Source organism: Dendronephthya gigantea, unplaced genomic scaffold (assembly GCF_004324835.1).
Source record: "Dendronephthya gigantea isolate DGI-Jeju-01 unplaced genomic scaffold, DenGig_1.0 000071F, whole genome shotgun sequence".
Taxonomy (NCBI): Eukaryota; Metazoa; Cnidaria; class Anthozoa; order Malacalcyonacea; family Nephtheidae; genus Dendronephthya; species Dendronephthya gigantea.
This window is the reverse complement of record NW_021163081.1, coordinates 769,322-784,406: the sequence shown is the minus strand read 5'-3', so window position 1 is coordinate 784,406 and position 15,085 is coordinate 769,322. Positions and strand designations below refer to the sequence as shown.

Here is a 15,085-nt window from a genome sequence, read left to right as displayed (position 1 = left end):
TGCTGACCATCGTGTCTTTGAAAGATTGTGAAGCATCAAAGCGTTTTCTTCAAGCTTGTCTTTTAAGTTCCTTATGACACTTTGTGCTCTTTGTGGAAAAGACAAAGATGTTTTCTAAGGTGACGAATGTCTTACCAACCAACGAGGATTCCTGACAACCATGCTCTATCACTAGATTAACATCATGAGGGACACACTTAATGTAGGGTATCTTTCGCTCTAGAATTTCACTAAATTTCTGCTGCGCCCCTTTGTGAACTCCGGACATGCTAGATGTTGAATCGTATGTCTGAAACTGAACGGTTGATAATGGTATGTCTGCACTTTTTAAACTGTGCACAATATCTTTCACCTGTCCTTCTCCAGTTTTATCATTTGTTTCTTTGACAAACACTAAATGTTCCTCATGTTCCAAAGTATCGACATCTACAAATTGTACAGCGACAGACAATTTATCTACATGGCTAACATCCGGTGTAGTGTCAGCCATAACTCAGCAATACTCTGATTTCTTAACTTTATTTCTTTATTTTTTCTCGGATCTCTACACCCAATCGTGTAATTACTTCATTTTGTCTTCGCGGGCTCATGTACGTCGTATGGTAACTTCTCGAACTACGATTTGCCAGCCATGCTCTCATTGTAGGATTATGGCGAGAGATCAATTGTACAGTTTCACAAAAAGTTTTTCACAAAAACAGGCCTTTTGAGATGTAAATCAAAGTTTGAGTCAGGGGAAATGGATAGTGCCCAGTAATATTGGTCTTCAGTGATATATAAAGATTTTAAAATATCTGTCTCAGTTAATGAGGCATCATAATCTGTCTTAGATGGGTTAAGAATCTCATCAATTTTTTGCTTGACTGAGTTCAGGATTTGATGCGCCTTTCAAGTATGTTGGTTTTGACTCCTTCATCTAACTCGTCACTAAGTGGTTCTGCCACAATTGTTCTTTTTGTAAAAAATTGTCAAAAATAGTATCAAGGCCCCTATAATTAGTTTGCAAAGATCAAAAAGAACAATCAAACAATCAAAGAGATTAATTGAGGAAATATAGCTGTTAGTGTACTTCATTCTTTATAACAAGAAACATAACAATATAAATGTTTTCCAAACAAATGAAAAAAAAGTCCTTTATAGCCACTATATAAATCTCATATAGGTTCTTTATCAGTTGCAAATATAATAAAAGAGGAAAAAAGGGGTATTGCAAGCAAATTCCATATAAGTTGCCAATTATGTCACACAATAAATGTTGTTAATACGTCCCAAAGACACAAATCTGGAACCCATGGTCCTGCTGCCTATGATAATAACTCTTGTGTAGTTTTCGGCACATTACATGTTGGCATTGGAGACACACGCCTGAATACCATCTTGACAACAATGATCATACCTCCCATTACTCATGGCACCTTTAAAGAAAGAGAGAGGTTGGATTAGCAGACGAGAAAGTGGCAAAAAAGAGCGGTGGTGAAGTTTTGATGAAAGAAAATAAATATGAGATAAAAAATGGCGCTGTATCAGACAAGAATAACTTACTAGGCATAGCATGCTGCTACAATATGGGATGGCAGAGAATTCAGCTCACTAACTGGCCATGGGGCTGTGATGGGTTTGCATACTGGCAAGGTGATGGTTTTTTCTTCACGAAACAAGCGATGTTGCTACTGTGATAGCCCTAGAGGGAAAAATAATGCAACTTGTTCAAAACATGATTCACAGAAGAACCACACTGGTTCCTTGAAAATTATGGAGACAGATGTTCGCAAACCAACTTTTCAAAGAAGCCCCAAAAAGCAAGTTTTCAAGTTACGTTGGAGACAATGATAGCACAACACTGGCAGAGTTAGTGAAACAAGCTCCATATGAATTGCATAAATATTCTGACATCATCTGAGTCAATGAATGAAATTTCTCAATTGCTCTACACTGTCACAAAAAGTAATCAACTAATCTTGTCAAGTGTTTTGCATATAGTGTTCATCAAACCAAAGATGATCAGCCTGAACTGTCTAAATCTCTTAAGTCAACCATCCTACATGCCTTTGGTGACCATAGCAAATGCAACCCTACCTGGTGCAGATTTCATTCAAATCCCACAACCTATCTACACAACGAGTTACCTTATGGAAAGGATCTCCATGGTGATGCACTTAAAACTGCTCTGAATGACATTTTTGCTGAATACACAACAGATCTTGTGTGGGAAAAGCTAGCACCTTGCTTGAATTCCCAGCAAAATAAATCCAGTACTGAATGGAACCATGAGGTCAAAGAATATAAAGATCTGCTACTTTGGAGACAGTGAGAGCAGTGAATTTCAAATTGCCTGTGGTGTTGCCAAACGTAATGAAGGACACCAAAATGTTGGCTTCTCACGGGATTAATCCTGGGCAACAGTGCAATGACTATCACAAAATGCTGGATGAAAAACAGATAAAGGATAACACAAGAAAATCATTGACTGAATTTAAACATAGAAGATGTGCACTTTATACTAAACAAGATCACAAGCAAACAAGGAAAAGTTTGAACGAAGCGCCCAGCTCAAGAAGAATATAAACTATTATATAAACTATTTTGAATTAAATTAACCTGGCTGAATGCAAAGCTATTTTAAAAGACTGTGAAGTAATATCAACAAAATCCAATCTTGTGACCAGACATTCAGTCGCTAGCTTTCAATTCTACAACTGCATGCTACAACTGTTTGATATGGAAACAACAACTATTGGCAAATCAGCTGAAATAATTGAACTCTCTATAGTTAGGAAAGATGAACAATATTCCTATACTCAGTATATCACTCCCCAAAGTGCAATAAGTCCTGTAGCATCAGAAGTTCATGCACTAACTAGTGAGGTTTTAAGTGCTGTGTAAGGATGGCAGGCAGGTTGTAACAGTTATGCTTGGCCACAACTTCTCCATGTTTGATACACCTGTCATCCTTCGTTTGGCAGGATTGTCATTTGGTCAGAAGCTGACATTATTAGATGTTTTACTTGCGGACAGTTTCCTGATTTTTAAGTCAATTCGAAAGTCAGATCTACCTGCAAAGAAGATTCTTTCACAGTGCAAAGGAAACAAGCTAACTACCTTGTATTCCCACCTGTTCAATAAAGGTTTTGATGTTCATGACGCTACAGAAGATGTCAGAGCTTTGATCAAAATTTTGTTTCAATTTTTGCCTGAAATAACATCAAAACAAATATTCCGCTTTGGTCAAACTGTGACTGCCAAACAGGCCCAGGAAGATATGAGATTTCTCTAGCAAAGGCATTTCAGAACCAAAACATACGGAAAATGTGTTACCTAGATGGACGAAGTGTTATCTCAGATGCAATAAAGCAAAAGCATGCCATTAAAGAAGTCTTGAACCAGAATTTTAAACAAATTTACTGCCAATTTGGAAAGCATGTAGCATTCACCATTATCGCTAATCACCAATTACATCAAACTAACATTGAGAAGGATCTTGGAGTATGTGTTTCATCAAACCTTACGGGGAATGCACAAGTTCATCAACAGGCATCTAAAGCTAACAAGTTGCTAGGCTATATTAGAAGAAACACAGTGTTTATCTCGAGTTCAGCACCAAGATGGACATTATATCTTGCAATAGTTCGTTCTCACTACGGCTACTGTTCGCAGATTTCGGCACCACAAACCATTTAACTCATTAAGACTTGTTAGAAAGAACCCAGAGATGTGCAACCAAATATATCCTCAACCTTCCATTTTCGACAGATGAAATGTACAACACAAGATTGCAAACCCTACACCTTCCTATAACCTACTGGCATGAATACCTTGACCTAACCTTTTTCTTCAAAATTACTCATGCCATGATCAAAACTACTGTTTTCCCTGTCATCCAAAATTCATATAGAAAAAATAAGATCCTCATCAAGTAACAATACCAAATATGATGTTCCTAGATGTAAGACCACAACCTATTAACAGTCATTTCTTATCAGATCATCCTGCACATGGAACGGATTCGTGGATGAGTTGGATTTTCATACGGACAGTTACAGTTCACGAAAAGTGAATTATGACTCTGAAAATCATCGAACATTCAAAACGATAAGTTTAAAATGTAACTTAGTGCAGTCTTGCATGTCAAATATCCTGCTGTTGTTAGATAATACAAGAATGAGAGTTGATAAGGTCTATTAACCTTTACTACATATTAGATGTGAATTTCTATTTCACTCAGTGTTTACGATATGGCTGATTGAGGTAACCAGTTTTCATATTCTTACTCGATCTTATCCACACTTGGTCTGGTGTTATATTAACTTTGTTTCTTTGCTATATATTTATTATGCCTGCGCTTTGTTGTTGTGTTAAGTAATTATTTGGTCAGCGGTAATTGGCAACTAGCTGTTGCGGCTCCCATGTCAATTTATTGTTGTTACATTGGCAAAGTTATCAAATTAAATTATTACATCAGTCACCAGGATTCAGGCTCCAATATTACACGACTTTCATACCAAATTCAAAGTTAATTCCAATGGATATAAAAATACGACAGACCATTCCGACAAACGTTTACCTAACTGTCACAGCCATATTGGATTTTTATTAATTATTATCCTTTACGCGTGGTGTTAGCCTATAATCAACCCTTTACTGGTACGCTCCTGAATGTTAGCAGTCTTCATTTTAATCCAAATTTAAAAAGATAGGAATGTGTTTTTTGTTTAGAACATTTTGAGGTTTAAATTATGACTGATGAAAGTACATCGATATCAGAGCAAGGTGCATATTTTTAACTTTTTGTCGGCGATTTGATCCCTGTATTTGGTCTTGGCTTGAGCCGTTATATATATTTATATATCTCATAAATAAAATTCTAAATGGACATCTGATCTCGAATCTATTATAACTAATGATACTATACTGTATGATTACTTTAATTGCTAAAGAAACGTTACTTCTTGATATATAACGCATTGTTAAGACCAAAAAACGGTAAAAAATTCTTAATCAATGGATAAAACAATAGATAATTTATCTTATTACTCAAAATATGTTTTAGACCAGATAAAGGCTAAAATGGAAGTAACAACACCTCCAAGTCCACCTGAATGTGTACAGGACAGTACACTCACAGAAAAGGTTTTGTTGAAACCATATCCTGCATGATCTTTGTTCGATTTACCAATGCTCTAAACGTCTCAGTATAAACCGTATATAGAATCCATTCATTCCTTGATGTAGGTTGAGAGGTATTGGGACTTGTGCAAGGGACATCAGCTACATCACATTGTATCACACATCAACGGAACGCTGTTAATGTATTACGACATCAACCTGCTTGACCAAGCGCCTTTCGACTATGAAAAAACATTGCTTGAACAATACGCAACCAAACATAGAGAAACGTATAACGAAGGATGGCTAAATGATAAGGTAATCACTGGAGTAATTGATATAGTGTTCCAAGAACCCACATAGCTACAGTAACTTACATAATAAACATGTATTTTTCTATTGAAATTTAGATAATAAACAATTTTCTAATCGACGTACAAAGAAAATCTCAGGTAGGGGAAAATAAACTACTGTCTGTACTGAAACTAGAATAACAACTGCAGATAGTGTTCTTAACAGTTTATTATATGAACAAGGGTAGTTTACTGGGAACTAAAACACTGGTGGAACGCTCCTACGCCACTACATCCGGGACCAGGTGTGCGTATTTTTCGTATGTCACACTGAGGATTGAGGAATAACATTCAAAATATTTTTTGCTTAAATCCATATAATAAAAAGAACATTATACGGTTCGCTTGAAGATATGGCACTCGTGTCAAAAATGAGATTGTTTTTGCTACTCGAACATAAAATACCTGCTATATCCTCTATATTTAAATAAGATCACTTGGTATTCCTTATTTTGTGATATATATTAAAGCCTGGTTCACATTTGACTGTGGCATGCCTGCGAAGTATGTCTGCAGTGCTCTTAAGGCAAATGAGAATACTCGGCGCTGGTTTATCGCCGTCGCACAAGAGTTGCCTGCGGTATACCGGGAGAGTTGACTCGAGTTCAACTTTCCCGGCGGGTCGGCGGCAAAGCGGCGGTGTACATAGCAGATTTTTATTACTTTTATATATGTGAACACGCTTCCGACACACCGCTGGTGTGCCTGTAGACGTCTTTCCCACAATACACTTGTGTCTTATCTAAAAACATGGCGGACGAAAGTGGTACAAGTGGTATTGGTCCTATTAGACTTAACAATCAAAATGCAACAGAGAATTCTGCGGAACAAAATAAAAAGCTTATAGATACAATACGTAACTATCAGGCCGTATATGATAAGTCGTATCCGGAATACAAAAATCAAATGGTAAAATCCAATGCATGGCAAGCTGTGTCAAGATCGTTGGGAATGGATGTCACAGTTGTTCAGAAACAATATAATACAATATGATAATACAATACAATACAATACAATACAATACAATACAATACAATACAATACAATACAATACAATACAATACAATTTTTATTACTCAAAAAAAACAAAACATACATTTAAAGCTAGTATACACACATTTTTAATAATTTTTTTTATGAGTACTGGCTGCCAAAATAACCAAAGGGCTAGAAAAGCTGGCAGTCAGTTGATTTTACTTGGTCATCTTATTTAAATAACTAGCACCAAATACAAGGACGAATTATAACAAAAAGAAACAAAGCCAAAATAAACATACAAAAAAAAATTTATGAAAGTTGCAAAACATTGTTATGTAAGAAAAATTAATATTTCTCAAGGAAGCTTTCTTTAACTCTCAGTTTAGATTTTTTTAAAGAATGAGATTTAAGATCGTCCGCAATGAAATTCCAAATTTTAGCCCCTTGAAATCTGATATTAAAAATTCCATAATTAGTTCTAGCTTTAGGGAGCAAAAATGACTGCTTAGTAGATAATCTAGTACCATAGTTATGTTGGCTACTTACAGAAGAGAAAAAATCATTAAAAATAGGCGGTAACATCTGATTATGAAACTTATACATGAATAAGGCAATTTGAAAGGATACCAAATCACATAGTTTCAGAAAATTTAAATATTTAAAAATCGGACTGGTATGTTCACGAAAACTAGAATTAGTTAGAATACGTACAGCTTTCTTTTGTAAAACAAACAATGGCTGAAGAGTAGTCTGGTATGTGCTTCCCCATACCAGAATTCCATATGTCAGAAAAGGATAAACAAGAGCATAATAAAGTGTTTTAAGAGTTGATAGACTAACATAATGACGAAGTTTTGAAATAATTCCAATATTTCTTTTTACTTTTTTGGCAGTATAACTAATGTGACTTTTCCAACTCAAATTTGAATCTATCATTATTTCTAAATATTTAATTGACTGATCTTGTGTTAAATGTTCATTATTGATAAGTATATGTAAATTGTTATTTATTGCCCGTTGTCTGGTATGAAATATCACAAAGCTAGATTTTTTTACATTAAGAGGGAGCTTATTGCTACCAAGCCAAACAAAAACCTCATTAAGTTCACTATTAAGATTTGCTTGGAAATCTGCATTATTATCCCTGTAGAATAAATTTGCATCATCTGCAAAAAGATAAAAATCTAACCTCTTGGAACATGAACTAAAATCGTTTATATAAATAAGAAATAACAACGGGCCAAGAACTGAACCCTGAGGGACACCGCATGAAATATACAATTCATCAGAAGGAATATTATCTACACAAACAAATTGTTTCCTATTTGATAAATAAGAAATAAACCGCTCATAAGGGAGTCCTCGGATACGGTAAACTTCAAGTTTTTTGAGTAAAATAGTATGGTCAACTGTATCAAAAGCTTTAGATAGATCTATGAATATACCACAGGCAAAATCTCGATTTTCTATTGCTGCCTGGATTTTATCAACAATACAGGTGAGGGCATAGCTAGTAGAATATGAAGCACGAAATCCAAATTGTTTAGCATATAAAATCTGCTTTTCGGTAATATAACTATACAGTCTTTTATACATTAGCTTCTCTAAGATTTTATTAAAGACCGACAGAAGAGAAATTGGCCGATAATTTGTTAATTGTGTAGATAAACCTTTTTTAAAAACTGGTATTACTTTGGCTATTTTCAATTTTTTAGGAACAATACCTGTAGAAAAAGAGGCATTAATTATGATCTCCAGTGGCCCAGATAATAAATTTTTGGCCAATTTCAAAATAGAAGTAGGAATACTAAATGGTCCTGAGGATTTAGAATTGTTTAGATTAGAAATTTCATTTTCAATCTCTCCAGCAGTAGTTGGTGAAAGGAAAAAACTGCCACTAGAAGGTGAACTCATATATTCCATAGGGGATTTATGCACATTTGGAATTTTACTTGCTAAATTAGAGCCAATTGTTGAAAAAAAACTTGTTAAAAGCGTTTGCAATGGATCTAGGTTCATTCAGTTCTAAACCGTCATCATTTATAATTGTAGGAGCATGATGATTTTGAGATTTAGTTCTAACCAGATCTTTGATACCTTTCCATGTATCACGAATATTGCCAGATTTAGAAGAGAAGTAATTGTTATAATAATTTCTTTTGCTTAACTTTAGCGGATGATTCAATTTATTTCTATAAGTTTTAAATTTTATATGATAATGTATAGATTTTGTCTTAAGATATTTTTTATAGATTCTATTCTTTTTTTGAATAGATGTTCTAATTGCTGATGTTATCCAAGGTTTTGTCCTAACATTAAGTTCTTTTTTACTTAGTTGTTTATGGGTACATGAGTATCAATAATTTGTGAAATTGTATCGTGAAAAGAATCAAACATTTCATCAGGACAAAATTCTGGCTGCAATATTTCATTCCAATTTAAGATTTGAAGGTCATTTAATAAAGTTGTTTCATCAACATTGGAATAATCTCTCTTGTAAAATTTTTTATTTGAGGATACAGAAGAGTATTTTTCAATAATAAGGAAATTGGGAAGATGATCAGATAAATCATAAACCAAATTACCACTAATACTATAATGATCCAATGAATTTAGAAATATATTATCGATAAGTGTGGCTGAATGTTCTGTAATTCTAGTTGGTTGTAAAATTTGTTGTTGAAATAAGAACGAACCAAGTGAATCTAGAAAATTTTGCATTTCCTGATGAGCTTCAAATTTAAGAAGATCTAAATTGAAATCACCTAAAAAAACACAATATTTGTTTTCGTGATGAATCCTTTCAACTACCTCATTCATGTAATTCATAAAGTGTTCAATATTAGAACTAGGATGACGTTTGATGACGCCACATAACATATTTCGCTCATTATTATTAACTATTGCTACCCATAGTGATTAAAAATCTGCAGTAATTGATGAGAGATCAGATCTCATTTTAAATTTTAAATTATCTCCTAAAAAGAAACCTACTCCACCAGCATTAGATAGATTAGGTTGTGATATAAAGTTATATCCAGGTAAATTAATATTTGTAATAAATTCTTTATCAATATTAATTTTGGTTTCAGACATACCTATCATAGAAAAAGGAAAATGTAACTCAGATACTAAGTTAGCTAATGAATCAAAATTAGCTGACAAACTTCGAATATTACAATTAAGAATAGAGAAACTACTATGCACACATTCCTTAATATAATTACTAGCATGAAAATCATGAGTACTATAATAATTAAAGTCACATTCAGATGGTAATTGTAAATCAACATCAGCGAGGTGTTTCATATTACTAACAGGAGTTTCAAGTTCTAGGCGAGGCAGTAATATGTATTCTTTAACTCTATCTCTATTTGTTGTGAATAGAGCAGGATATTCTGGAAAATAGCAACATGTCATCACACAACATAATTCAATTTAAATATGTCACTTATCTTATTCAAGAAGCAATAAGGATTTGTGATCTCACTGAAGCCCTTGCAAGTCCTTTGAATCTTTAATATGAACACGAGGCTTGTCTCCATCTTTTCTTAGATATATATTACCCGACTGAGTCCAAATAAATTTGTAACCATGATCTTTCTTAAATTTCAGACAGTCGCTGAACAATTGTTTATTTCTCGGACTGAGGCTCTCATTAATGAAGATCTTATTTGATACATGATATCCAAAATCAGCAGCCGTGACATTTTTCAGGTACCTAGCATGGTAAAATTTTTCCTTCATATCACGTCTTACAAATTTAACAATAATATTCTGGTTGCTCTCAGATTTTCCACTTGTAACCCTTTTGGGCAAACGATGGCTAACTGATATATCAGAAGGTGCTATAACAACACCGATAGTTTCTGCCACTTTAATAACCAAATTATTTGTATTTTCCTGATCATCATTAACAGGAAGTCCACAAATTTCTACGCAATCTCTGCAAAGATATTGCTCTAGGTCATCAACAGTTGCTTTCAACATTTTAACTTCATTTTTTGATTCTAAGAGTTCAGCTCAAAGACTATTATTCTCAGCGAGTGGTTTTTTCTTTTCTTCCTCGTTAACTTTCAGAAGTTTTATGATTTCATCATATTTATTACTTGTAAACTGAGTGGCTTTCGTTAATTCTTCCAGTTGTTTAGTGAAAGGTTGCAAGCTTTTCGCGAGCTTTTCTTCAAACATAGACTCGATTTTATCGTATGTTATAGGCATATTTCATAAACTGAACATACAACATTTATTACAACACAAAATAACACGTATCAGAAGAGGAAATTGGACGTTTACTTGACTTTTGTTAATAAATTTTAGTGGACTCGAAAGGATTTGAAAGGAAAATCAGGTTGTGGGAGAGGTGACGTACAAATTCGACCAGATCTCGAGTACTTGCGGTGGTTGATATCTCATATTAAGCATCGTCAGACCTCCTCAAATATTCCACCGTCCCAACCAGAATTACTCTCCTCTGTAGCAGCAGTGGACATGACTGGTTTTGATTGTGACAAGAGTATATTAGACACTGATGATGATATATTAAGTGGCGAATTATTATCAGCTTCTGATAGTAGAGAAAATTCTATTGGAAGTCCTAATGGAAGTGTTGTGTCTGTAGCAAGTAGTACTTACAGCCAAAAAGGTCAAGATATTCAAAACCTAAACAAAAGAAAATTAGGAAAATCTAATGAAATACCAGACAAGAGACCATGGGCAAAAAGCAGGCGGTTTGAAAATGAAGTTGTGAAGACTATGCAAGGCATAAGTGCTTCACTGGTTCATCTTACCACACCAGAAAATGAGCAGAGAGGTAAAGCTAAAGGTAATGCAAATGAAGACGAGGACTCTTTGTTTGCCAAAGTTTAGTTCCAAAATTTAAACGAGTTCCAACATCATTAAAGTCTACTCTCCAGTTGAACATTTTGAAAACTATTAATGATATGGAATTATATGTCCAACAGCACATACAAAAGGAAAACACGGCATGTCAAATACCTTCGCAACAAAGTAGTAATGTTGGATTTCAAAACCAGTGGTTTCAATATCATAATACTGATCAACAACACATTGATTCATAGATCATTGATTCATAAGTAATATAATATGAATTATGAACCAATATTGATATTGTTAACAAAGTCTGAATTTAAGTGAACAAATAATTGAGTTGATAAAAGGATATGCAAAAGAAAGTAATGCTGTAGTTCTGTCTGTAGTTTTTACTGTTATTCTGTTAAGTTAATAAAACAATTTTGGACCATGGTAATATATGTTGATGCACTATGTTTTAAGGTTTCAGCTTGTTTTTAAAACTTTGATGTTTTTTGTACTTGCATTAATTGGATGTATTCCCAGACAGGACCTTTTTGGAGGAGGACAAGGTTGATTAATTCAAGGGGGGGGGGGGCACAGCAGAGAACTGCAGGCTGAACATTTGCTCTCCAGCTTATTTACAAATAAGGCCAATTTGCAGAAACATTAATTGAATATTCAGTGGTCAAGTACCTGTGAAACTGTTTATAAATGCTGGTGTATATGAATTCTGTAATTCAGCTATTCTGAACTACCTTATAAAGGTTATATGGCAGTTATTATGATCCATAAAAGAACACTGTATTCATCTACATATAAAATTTTATCATACAACAACTTTATCATACTAAGAATCAAGAGTCTAAATTAGAAACACAATCTATATAGGTATACCAATCATGTTAATTGTGAGTTTTGCCACAATATCTAACATAATTGAGTTGCCATGGAAGTGAGCCTTCCTTGCCATTGAAGTATTCGCAAAAGTTATCTCTAACTGACTTTGCTGTGAATGAATAAGTATTACTACCAACTCTTCTCAGTGTCTGAAGGGAGTTGTCATCAGAATGAACAATCTTTCGCCATTCACCAGTAACAAGATTTCCAGATCGATCTTCGCAATCCACAAAACCCTGTGGTATATAGTGAGCATTGTGAGTTCAAGCCAGATAATTTAAATTATGCAAACAAACTGTTGCCTGAACAATGTGGTCAACAGTTGTAACATCACCCCGAATCGGTCGCCTGAAAATCCTCCACCTAGCTGCTAAGATTCCAAATGTGTTTTCTATTGTACGTCTACACCTTGATAGCCTGTATTTGTAAACAGCCTGATTCTCAGACAATCCTTTTCCTGGAAATGGTTTCATCAACCACTTCTTAAGAGGAAAAATATCATCTCCAGTGAACACATATGGTAACAGGTAGCCATTAACCAAAGAAGCTGTGGGAATGGGGAAAACTCCATCCTCTACACCTTTACAAATGTCAGTTTGGGAAAAAATTGAAGAATCGTTGTCACGTCCATAGCTACCAATACTAACAAACAAAAAGCGATATTTGGCATCGCAAATTCCCATTAGTACTGTGCTGTGGAAATTCTTGTAGTTATAGAACATAGAACCTGCTTTTTTGGGACACTCAATGCAAACATGTTTGCCATCAACAGCTCCAATGCAATGAGGAAAATCCCACTCCTGCTGGAACTCTTTTGCCACTTGCTTAAAGTCTTCCTGTGTTTTGGAAACTTTAGGTATACATCAGTTAGGGCTCTCCAAATAGCAGTACACACTTCTTTAATAATTCCACATACTGTACTTCGGCCTATTCTGAAATTGAATGATTGAGACTGCTGAGAATCACCAGTGGCAAGAAATCGCAATGTGACCACAAGCCTTTCTTTGATGGAAATTGGCTCTCTGCTGCGACATCTTCTTGTTTTCATGTAAGGGCCAATTAAATTTAAGAGGTGTTCCAATCTTTCAGGAGACATTCGCATGAACCTACATATATTACCCAGTAATAATGCTGGTTAATGACATTGAGGTGAAATTGTATGGAATGTATTAAATTTTGATTTTAATATGAGTACAGATATTGTACAAAATAAAAATTTGCGCAAAATTAGAATTACCTAATTTTACACACCATACTATAATTTTAACTTTTAATTGTTATCGTAATTTGTATATCTTACATTTAAGTTGTACCTGAAATAATACTCTCGATCATGTAAATGTAACTCCGCCAGCAAGGAATGAAATTGACCGTGTGTTTTGCGCATTTTGAGCATTGGCCTTACCCAAAACCTTCTTTTCCTTTTCTTTTTATTCAATCTGGCTCATTTATCTTTAATGTATTTCGTAACTAGTGTCAAAAGAATCGCATAATTCGATAGTACCAACGCGATACTTTGAGAACGTTGTAACATTTTGTAAAGTGACTAAAAAATATTGGCGCAAAGTTTTGGCGCAAATTCAGGACTCGACTTGCTGGCCCAGGTGACGCAGAGCTATCGGCGGTGGAAAATTATTGCTGACGCACAATTTCCTTGCAGTGCGTCACAGGCTTACCCAAGGCATATGTGAACCAGGCTTAATCAGCTAAATATTCATCTTTACTAGGGTACCAATCGTGTAGCAGTCATGAGCAGCTTCATGTACACAAAACTATGTAAATATGGCGTCCATTCCATAACAAAATGGATTCAAAAGGTATAGATTCGTTTCTTTCAAAATAATGCTTTATACTGTATATTGCTCAATGCTGATTTCTGTGTGGGATCTTTCAGAACCCATTCTTTAAAGCAGACCTGTGCTTCATACCAATAAATTGGGACAATAATCACTGGAGTCTTGGGGTGAGTCGTTTTTTAAATGCGAGTATAATAGCAAAAAAACCAGGGTTTTTTATAATTTTGTAATGGAAAGTAGCAAACATAAAGACTTCATTTAAAAACAAGTGCGATAGAACCGCATAGAACCTGCCATAGAATACAATATACATACAGTATATATGTCTCTGTTTCAAAAATTTAGAAAACGAATACTTTATTTAGTCAGGTTCCTAAAAAAATAAATAAATTTAACTAAATAAATTTACGGTTTAGGCAATACTTTTAACTTCTAGACTGTTGTTCTAAATAAATCCTTATAGGTAGTGGACTTTACTTCATGTACCATATTTCTTTATGACCCTATGGCTATGGCAATGTTAAGAGAAGAGAGAAGCTTCCCCAAAAAAATTAGGTAGGCCTTCAATGGACAGATAAATTAGGTGTTAAATAAATTAGGTGTTAAAAAATGTTTTGACATGGATGTGTTACCTAACATTCGCTCAACTTATAGATTACTGATAGCACACCTTCAGGCAATATGCCCAGAAATTAGTCCACCAGATGTGAAATATTTTGATAACTCCACAAAATTTGAACCAAGACAACGTGATGGAAGTTCATGTGGGGTTTTTGTATGCATGGTAAGTGAAAAATACATTTGATATAAATCATTTAATATATTATAGTTATGTTTTCCCATTGTTTCAATTACTGTAATGTCTAGCGGCATATTTTGTCGTTAGGTAGCTGATTATATGGTCAATGGTTTGGATGTGAACTTTACACAGGTAATTATATCGAAGTACAATTTCTGGTAACTACATTATTTAAACCACAGAAAAAACCCTGCTGTATTTTAATATGTTTAAAGTTATGATAAATCATATTGCATTTTTTACCTAAAGGAAGACATACCATGTGTAAGGAAATACATGGCTGTTCGCCTAGCAAATCCTGAAAAAAACTCTTTCAGACGCACCACTCACTTCGCCTGGTTAAA

The 15,085-nt window shown here is 34.4% G+C and overlaps 1 long non-coding RNA gene across 1 annotated transcript; it reads left to right on the top strand.

Annotated features, from left to right (window-relative positions):
* The first annotated feature begins 5,388 nt into the window (after window positions 1–5,388).
* Window positions 5,389–13,944, top strand: LOC114531432. The gene is made up of 3 exons (XR_003687848.1): window positions 5,389–5,421; window positions 5,514–5,555; window positions 13,874–13,944. It is a non-coding gene; the product is annotated as an uncharacterized LOC114531432 (long non-coding RNA).
* The last annotated feature ends 1,141 nt before the right edge of the window (window positions 13,945–15,085 follow it).